Here is a 10,174-nt window from a genome sequence, read left to right as displayed (position 1 = left end):
CAAGTTATGGTCGATAAATGAATACAAAATATTCGGTGTAAATAATTCCCGCCCCTCGTCGTCTGCTTAGCCTCGTGCCGTGTGTTCCTATACTCCGTTCTTTAACTTCGCTGTTAAATTAGTTGCGTTGCGGAAGAAGAGGGAGAGAACAAGAGTTGAACAGTCGGATAACCTATTTACAAATATATATATATGCATGCTACGTGTTATAGAATTCAAGAAGAGGATCAAAATATCTCTTAGTCACCTACAGGTTTCCACACGCCCACAGCCCGCTTAAACCCACACGACACTAACAAACCACTGCTTCATAACCATTGTATACTAATATCCAAACGGCAATAAAACGAAAAACCTCATGATAAACGAACAAAGAAGAAAGAATAAAATCTGATGGGATGGTGTATTTGATGAGTGAGTTAGAGTGAGGTGTTTTGGTGTGTGTGTGGTAGCAAGACGTGCACGTGTGGCCTCCCGGGGTTCTAATACCAGAGTATATAAGCGTCAGAGAGATAAGCGGTGTATAGCCAGCGGGGCGTATCACTTACTCCTTGCAGGTCGGTCGGGCCCGCGTGTGCGCTGCCTCGCAAGCTGCTGGTAAGGTAACATAAAACTTCTCGTTCTAATATAATACCTCATTTGTTGTGTGCGTTCAAGTTTATACGCATGAGCTGTTAAGATTTAGGAGTGGGTGGCACACGAGGTGGAGAGGTGAGGAAAAGCACTGGGAGGGGAGATGCAGTGGGCGTGCTGGAACAAAGTCTGGTTGATCGAGCCACACAATGTACAGATGAGTGAACCTGTTGAAAGGCTACACACATGCTAGGCTTCCTCACATGTGATTCACTCTACTAGACACCGAGCTCCTACTGATAAGTTATTTATCGTGACTAATGTTATTCGTACAAATATCTTGGATATATTTCAACGACGTTTATGTAGTTTTCTCTTTTGAATTAGGCTCACTTATAATACTTGACATTCACATGGCCAAGAATAATAAGCAAAGAAATATATGAAGTTACAAATCATGTTAAATGTTAATACAAACTGTATTCTTGTATGACAATACTATTTATAAGATATTGTTTTGACAATTTATACAACTGCTCAACAATGTGCGGTAAATAAAAGGGTCAATTTGTTTTAATATAATATGGTTGAATGGTGGAGCTGCAGTGCTTAACACGTATCATAACTTACGTACCCACACTAGGTGAGTACATAAGTTATGGCAGTTGAAGAAGGATTAGGAACAATATTCCTCCTTTCCTGCTTAATTTCCATGCAAGTATTTTAATGTTAATATGCTTACACAAGGAAACAACGGTTCCAGAACACCGTCACCTCCTAGGGCGGCGCTAGGAACACATTATGTAAATGAACACAACCGCTAAGAACCTGACATTTCACCTCCCCGCCCCTCACCCCAAAAACACTCCCGGCTGTTGCGGAATATTTACGTCTAAAGCTGTGATGTAATTGTCATAAGACTTAAAACGGATCTCGTCTACAATATATAATGTAGAAGGTTATCAACAATATAGACGTAATTGTATGTAGTTTTCCTGTAAACGTCCAACTTTATTCCTGCCGGCATAAATAATAGGTAAGATAGTAATAATAGAAACTGGTACTTTAACCCCGGCCCCAAACCACTTGGACTGGTCGGTACAACGACGCCCTCGCTTCTTGTAGGTCAGTGTTCGATGGTCCAAGATGTTGGGCGCCATTCCCTCCCTCCGTCTTATCCCACTTCCTAACATCATCAGTCTATCAGTGTGCTAATTTTCCTTGTCAAACATTTAACTCGATTGTTGAGGTGTCCATCATGTCGTCCACCAGTTCGTCCAGCGTCACATCTTCTGACGGTCCGTCACGCCGGCGTCTTACACATGTCTGACAAAGGTGATGACCCTGAGCGGAATGGAAAACCTTCACTTGATAGCTGCGCTGATTTCATCACCATCCGCGGCTCGCCAATCGAGTTTGATAACGACACCATTAGGGAGCCGGTCGGCCGAGCGGACAGCACGCTGGACTTGTGATCCTGTGGTCCTGGGTTCGATCCCAGACGCCGGCGAGAAACAATGGGCAGAGTTTCTTTCACCCTATGCCCCTGTTACCTAGCAGTAAAATAAGTACTTGGGTGTTAGTCAGCTGTCACAGGCTGCTTTCTGGGGGTGGAGGCCTGGTCGAGGACCGAGCCGCGAGGACACTAAAAGCCCCGAAATCATCTCAAGATAACTTGCTAACACTGTACGAAACGTCACAGATTTACACTTGCGCTTATATCGTTTCATCTGTAGCATCAGGAGCTGGGTGTTCACATGACACGATACCAGTCACCAGTCGTGAATTAGCGACTGAGCACTAAGCACCTAGTGAATCACGCCTGTAACTTCACAGGAAACACCTGTTGCGCTCTTGAAGTAACATTCACACACTAAATTGACCAGACCACGCACACTAGAAGGTGAAGGGACGACGAGGTTTGTGATCTGGTCAACATACTTTAGCCACGTTATTGTGACTCATCGCCTGCATTCAACACACTAATTTTTAATCGTCGATAATGTCATATAATTATTAAAAACAAACGATTTTTTGGGAAGAATGTAACTGATAATCTATCGTGATTGCATAAATTTTAGTCATGCAATATGGCTATAACAATGGGTCTATTGAACACAAAAAGCTGTTTCAGGAAGAAACCAACTAATGTAATAAATGCAAGTCCGGGATAGATTTTTTTCTTACAAGCCCACCATCAACATATAGAGGCAGCTGTGACATGTGTGATACGGCAGTCGCACGTGCCCCAATGAAGCACTTCGGTTTACTTACTTAAGTAAATTGGGTTTACTTAAACCCAATGGGTTTACTTATCTGAAACTTCCATCAGTGTTCGTCTCTCTGTGTGCCTGGTGTTTCACAGTAAGCTGTCTTGTGCACCTGGTGTTTCACAGTACAGTTATCTTGTGCGCCTGGTGTTTCACAGTAAGTTCTCTGGTACGCCTAATGTTTCACAGTAAAATTCTCTAGTTCAAAACATTGAGCTTTTTTCATTCAATGTTCAGATGACAATCATTATGATCAATTTGAATTTGATGAACCTGATTTTACACACTCACTTTTTTATCAAAAATATTAGGGACACGACGGAAGCCTACAGTGAGAAGTTCGAGCCAGAGTTTAACATCTGAGCCTAGTTAACTAGTGCTAAGATCACAGGAGCGTGACTAAGCTGTCTGCTCGCCTCCGTCTTCCATCCCCACTTACGCATAAACAAGACAAACAAGTCATCTTTAGTTTGCCTAAGCTACTGACGCGAGAATTCACCACGCGCTTGACAGGCTTTACTCTTGGTGAAGATATAAACACAAACCCCACCGTCATGACTCAGTTTGCTAAGGAAAACAAAATAGACACGATCATCACACATCGATCATCGCATCATCAAATCATCACGATCATCACCCTTGTGGATTTGTTCATTAGACACGATCATACTCTGTAAATGAAGACACCAGCCCAAGAGGAACTCCTACGCGCAGCCTACTTCTGAAGTCACTAAGAGAATAAAAAGTTGATGCACGCTATCACATTTCCTTAAAGAAACCGGATAATCAACATTGACAGGATACAAAAAAATGCCATGAGTATGTAATTAAATAAGGCGTCAAGCCAATTCCTATGAAGTGTGGGCTGCTGAACAGAAACCTGATGCATTTTATCGCTTCAGTGAACATGTCAGGCCAGGTGTATACAATCTTTATCTATATTATAAGAGAGACGGGGCCAGATTCACGAAGCAGTTACGCAAGCACTTACGAACCTGTACATCTTTTCTCAATCTTTGGCGGCTTTGTTTACAATCATTAAACAATTAATGAGCTCCGAAGTACCAGAAGGCTGTTTATAACAATAATAACAGTCGATTGGGAAGTTTTCATGCTTGTAAACTGTTTAATAAATGTAACCAAAGCCGTCAAAGATTGAGGAAAGATATACACGTTCGTAAGTGCTTGCGTAACTGCTTGGTGAATCTGGCCCAAGGTCTGTTTGTTCAAAAGTGTGAGGGCAGACGCTTGGGGCTAGCCTCACCCAACATTTTAGGGTTGAATGGTCTGGGGTACAGGACGGACATAGGGTGATCACGGTCGGCTGCGTTAAATGCTTTAAGAATTATTAGCATTTATTGATTTGATTTGATTTATACATACGAGAGGTCTTATATAAGGCCACTAACAAGCATAGCGTTTCGGGCAGGTCCTTAATCTTAATTTTTCCTGGAATATGACTCGTCAAATCGTTTATGAATCAGGTACCCATTCACTGCTGGGTGAACAGGGGCGTACGGTTAAGGACTGGCGCCTACCCTGCTAACACAAAACGAAACTGTCCCTATTCTCCGCTTCTTACAACTTAATTGTAATAAAGTTGTTAAATCTAGTTATAACGTTTTTATGACGTTTAAGAACGTTATTCCAACTTGCTATATTGGATGTTGCAACTTGTTCAAGTTCAAGTATGTTTATTGAGATAAGAAAGAAATACATCTCAAAGGGATAGAGTAGCTTAGGCTATTTCTACCCTCCTCTACTTCAAGTCCCTCAAGGGGCGCACAAATTCAGTGAGTACAAATAGACAAATAACAATACAAGAATGCAACTTGTTAGGTGTTAAAACGTGTTCAAACGCTGTACCCTGGAAACACAAACCGAAACTGTCTCTATTTTCCGCTTGTTACAACTTGTAATAAAGTTGTTACATCTTGGTTTAACGTGTTTATGACGTATTAGAACGTTGTTACAACTTGCTATATTGGTTGTTATAACTGGTTAGGAGGTGTTAAAACTTGTTCGAATGTTGTACCAACATCGTAGTTTCGGAGTGTGTTTGGCGGGTAGTTAGTTCTCCCTGGCCAGGATACGAACCCAGGCCAAATCGCTCGCGAAGCACAGGGCGCGTGTTATCACTGCGTCACGGGGACAGCTTAGAGACCGCCATGTGAATTTCATGTAACTGAGTGTGAACTATTTGGTGTGATTCGCCCAGGGTTCTTAGTGATCGTAATAATATATTTTCTAACAGACCCCATACAGTTGTTTCAGGGCTTCTTAATAATATTTTGTCCAAGATGAGGCGGAGAGAGGAAACAGGAGGATGAAGGGAGAGACCAAAGGGAATGGGGCACGGAAAAGTTGGGGCTAAGAGTGAGAAAAGTGCGGAAAGAAGGGGTAAGAGACCCGGGAGCAGCTGGTTAGTACTTCTTTATATATATTAATGGAAATGTCTGTTCGAGGTTGGAGGGGAGAGGGGTGGGTGAGGGTACGGAGATAGGGGGTAGAAGGGAAGGGTGGGGTAAAGGGGAATACAGAGGAGGGGGCGGGATAGAGGAAAAGAGGGGGGGATGGAATAGGGGGGGGGTGAGAGTAGAGACAAATTATCTCTGGTACCGCCGGGTACTTCTCCTAGAAAAGTATAAATAACTACATAGAAATGACTGTGACACAGCAACTGTTTAAACATAATGCAAATAATCTTGCCACATCCTCCCTAATACCATTAGGGAGCCGGTCGGCCGAGTGGACAGCACACTGGACCCGGGATCCTGTGGTCCCGGGTTCGATCCCGGGCGCCGGCGAGAAACAATGGGCAGAGTTTCTTTCACCCTATGCCCCTGTTACCTAGCAGTAAAATAGGTACCTGGGTGTTAGTCAGCTGTCACGGGCTGCTTCCTGGGGGTGGAGGCCTGGTCGAGGACCGGGCCGCGGGGACACTAAAAAAAGCCTCGAAATCATCTCAAGATAACCTCAAGATAGATCCTTCTTTGATATTTATATATCTACTACATAGGCTTACTGTAATGTACAGATAGGTATAGGTTAAGTAATAATTGTAATTACGAAGCAATAAGATGCTTATCTTAAGATACTAACAAGGTTAGGTAAGGTCGGTGTTTTCTATGAATCTTTTTAAGGGTATCTATTATGTTTAGTTTATCACCTATGCACGTAGTTAATAAGTCAATATTGACTTTACGAATTTGCGAGAACGGGTTGTGTACAGACATCACTGAACCAATTAATAGGTATATAAAAGCAGTAATATATGGCAAATTGTAAATCACCAAACAGTAGAGTAATTCTCACACTCATTGCTCATCTCCCTGTCTAAAGATAATAATAAACAAATTCTTTCTGGACAAGAAATTTCCCAACATTTATGTTATCAATACAAAACTTAATTATTACCTTGTTAATGCTGATTAATTGCTTAATGGATTGAGAAGGATAACAAAAAGTTTAGGTGATTGATGGAATACTCTCATAAATTATGAGGATATTAAATGCAGAAGATTATTTGTAAGTCAAGAAATGCTTTGTATAGAATGATGGTGCAGGTAATATGAGCTTTGGGTGCAGTTGTGCAGGCTTTCCGCAGAATATATTTAAGACGAATTAGTACTTACGACTGATACCTATACCTATATAATAGAATGTCTGTCCAAATTAGAAGACTAGATGATTGGGGAAAGACGAAACGAAAGCTCACTCAGCTTTAAAATAAAAAAACAAAGGATATGGGAGTATCAGAGGCTAGGCGGGGTCGGCCTACATGCTACCATTTAAAAATTATCGGCACATATACCTCCCGCGATTTTCATGAAATCTGAAATGAAATAGCGGATGTGTTTTCCGTAGAATTTATAAACAGCTTTTCCACCTCCCCAGCACCTTTCCCTGCACCTCCCCCAGAATATTTGATTAAAGAGGGACCAAGCTCTCGGGAGGCATTTATTGACTTCCAAACTGCTTTTGCTACAAAAAACATAGAAATAATCTTAGAACAACTAGCCTCTTTTGGAGTTAAGGGAAGACTGTTGACATGGCTCAGGGGTTACCTGAATAACAGTACCGACACAGTCCTGTTCAAGGGGATCAAAAGTAAACATTGTGCACCCCTTGAGTTGGATACACCCTAGGGTGGAGTGCTAAGTCCCACACTGTTCAATGTTCTGATGCACAAATTAACAATTGATATTCCCACACTACTTGACGAAGCCGTCATTTGTTATGCCGACGACATATGCATTGTTGCAAATTCCCAAACTAGACTGCAAGCTCCACTTGATTCACTCGCTGCTAAAAGCATTGAATGTGATCTTGTTATCTCCATAACTAATTCCAGAGCTCTCCATCCCCCAAGAGAAAACTCATGTCCCTATAACTTTCAAAGTTAACCAGAACATTGAAACGTGTAGGCAGCACAAATACCTTGGAGTTGGTATTAACAGTGACATTGTAAACGATCTACACCGTAGGTTAAAAGAAAGACTAACCACTCAAAACACTTACTGGTAAGAATATTGGTATAATATTAAATATGCCAGATTATTCTATATGATGTTTGTTAGATCTCTCGTTGATTATCATGCTTTGCACCTAATTAACTTCCCCGCCTCTATGTTGGACAAACTTGAAGTAGTACAGAAGGAAGCCACGAGGATAATTCTTGATGCCCCAAGATGCACAAGAATCATCAACATGAGGAAAGAACTGAAGCTTCCAACCATACTAGAGAGAAACATGCAAGTCAACACTACCTTTTGCCTTAAAGTCATGCGAGACTCTACATCTCCTGCATTGCTCAGAGACAAATTATTTAATACTGTTAACACCCTAATGACTGGTGCCGACATACCAACTCACTCCTTTTATGATAAATGGCTGAGTAAAAATGCCTACAAACTCATCAAACTCAACATTCCTTTTAAGTGCAATCTATCTGTCTCTGATATTCCTCTTTATCTGTACCCCACCATTTAAGTATCATACACACCTGTCACCAAGAAAGGTAATGTGAATCTTGTTTTTCTCAAAGCTGTCACACTTGAAACAATTGCCTCCTCCATCGAGAATTTAAGATCTCACGAGCACTGTGTCTACACCGACGGCTCAGTACAATCCTCCACTGGACGGAGTGCAGCAGCATGTAGGTTTTATAGAAATAATATTTATACACAGACTGTTAGTGTCAGGTTAAATAACTGGCTGACCTCCACACAAGCAGAACTAGCGGCACTTTAACTACCTACCAGAACATAAAAAAAACATAGGAGGAATAATATTTTGAGATTCAAAATTTACTCTTCAAGCAATTGAAAACTTCTTCTGGAAGATCGACAGCAAGATCTTCGACTCATACTAGCAATTATAAATAACGCAATCGCTGCACAGAGTAAAGGGTTTCGAATCTCCTTTGTATGGATACCATCACACATAAATATAACCCATCATAATAACAGACATTGCAGCCAAATTATCATATAATAAAGCTGAAGTTGAATATGACCTTGGTATCCCCATCTCTGCTGTCAAAACTATATTGTTCCAAACACTCAAGTCTGACAGGAGAGAAATTACTTACTCCCAACGACCTGAAAGCACCAGTAAAAAAATCAATGATTTGTTCAGATCTGAAACCTATGTATATGGGAAGCACAAAACGTGGACCAGACTGTGCGACACAGTGGTTGCCAGGATCAGGTTGGGTTACCGTTACCTGTGGCAGGTGACTACAGATGACGGATCCTTTCCTTTTCTGCATGGCTGCTAAAGAGGTCACAAGCAGGTTGACCAGCGAATCCAAGATCTGGTTCCTGGACGATGGCACCCTGGCAGGGACACAGGAGTCCCTTCTAGGGAAACTACAGCTGGTGAAATATAAGGGAGAGGAGTTAAGACTCACCCAAAACCCATCAAAGGGTGAAATCATCTCATCTAGCCAACCAATCACAGATGAAGTACGAACTATGTTATCAGGAGCCCCAGTGATCGTTCCCACCAACAGTGTGCTGCTAAGGGCACCTCTGGGCTCGAGGGCCCTTGAGGTAATTCTTGATGAAAAGCTGAACGACCTGAGAAGGATTGAGGGAAGAATAGGGACTTTGGATGCACACGATTCTTTGTACCTTCTTACACGATGCCTGGCTTTGTCCAGGCTTAACTATTTCCTAAGGTGTGCTCCCTCCTTCCACAGTCTAAAATCAGCAGAATATGACGCACTCCTAAAATCAATAACCATGAAAGTGTTAAACCTTACGGACCCCACCTCCGAACAGTGATTGTTATATGTGTGTGTGTTTTCTGCAAACTGTAACACAACGTAAACAAAATTAATAAAAAAGAAAAAAAAAGAATACGGGTGTAGTAGAAGAAAATATTAAAGTGTTCGGTGAGAATCCACAAGGTCTTCTCCTCTCTGAATATGCTTTATTTTCATCTTCACGGCTATGGGTCCATACATACATATATATATATATATATATATATATATATATATATATATATATATATATATATATATATATATATAACTTTCGTTATATTCTGTCTTGCCATTTATGATTTTTTTTTTGGGTGGGGGGGGGAGGGGGCAGGGATTTGTGGGAGGGATTATTCACTTGTAGCTGCAGGAAAAGCCTTCACCTGAAACGACACACATTCACTCACACATAAAAAGTAGAAAGTATGGCCGAGTCTTCTGACACAACGACCCAGGAGTTGTCTGAACTAGTGTGTGTGTACTCGCATAGTTGTGCTTGCGGGGGTTGAGCTTTGGCTCTTTGGTCCCGGCTCTCGAATGTCAATCATCTGGTGTACAGATTCTGGAGCCTACTGGGCTCAATCAAATCTACATTTGGAACCGTGTATGGTGTACAGATTCCTGAGCCTATTGGGCTCTATCATATCTACACTTGAAACTGTGTATGGAGTCAGCCTCCACCACATCACTGCCTAATGCATTCCATTTGTTAACTACTCTGACACTGAAAAAAATATTTCTTATGTCTCTGTGGCTCATTTGGGTACTAAGTTTCCACCTGTGTCCCCTTGTTCGTGTTCTACCAATGCTAAATAGTTTGTCTTTGTCCACTCGGTTAATTCCCGAGAATTGTGTAGGTGGTTATCATGTCTCCCAACAACATGATACAACAACAACAACTCTTCTGTCTTCCAAGGACGTGAGGTTTAACTCCCGTAGCCATTCCTCGTAGCTCATACCTCTCAGTTCTGGGACTAGTCTGGTGGCATACCTCTGTATCTTCTCTAACTTTGTTTTGTTTTTTTAACTTAGTATGAACTTCAGGCTGGAGCTGCATACT

General features: G+C 41.6%; 1 protein-coding gene across 1 annotated transcript in view; it reads left to right on the top strand.

The window, feature by feature from the left end:
- Positions 1 to 537: 537 nt before the first annotated feature.
- LOC123746808 (uncharacterized) overlaps positions 538 to 10,174 on the top strand; it is a 76,769-nt gene continuing 67,132 nt past the window's right edge. Inside the window, exon 1 of the mRNA XM_069319565.1 lies at positions 538 to 597. The gene's annotated coding sequence lies outside the window, so the exon portion shown is untranslated. The remainder of the gene's footprint in view (positions 598 to 10,174) is intronic.

Source organism: Procambarus clarkii, chromosome 93 (assembly GCF_040958095.1).
Source record: "Procambarus clarkii isolate CNS0578487 chromosome 93, FALCON_Pclarkii_2.0, whole genome shotgun sequence".
Lineage (NCBI taxonomy): Eukaryota > Metazoa > Arthropoda > Malacostraca > Decapoda > Cambaridae > Procambarus > Procambarus clarkii.
The sequence above is the reverse complement of the archived record's forward strand: the minus strand, read 5'-3'. Positions and strand labels throughout refer to the sequence as shown.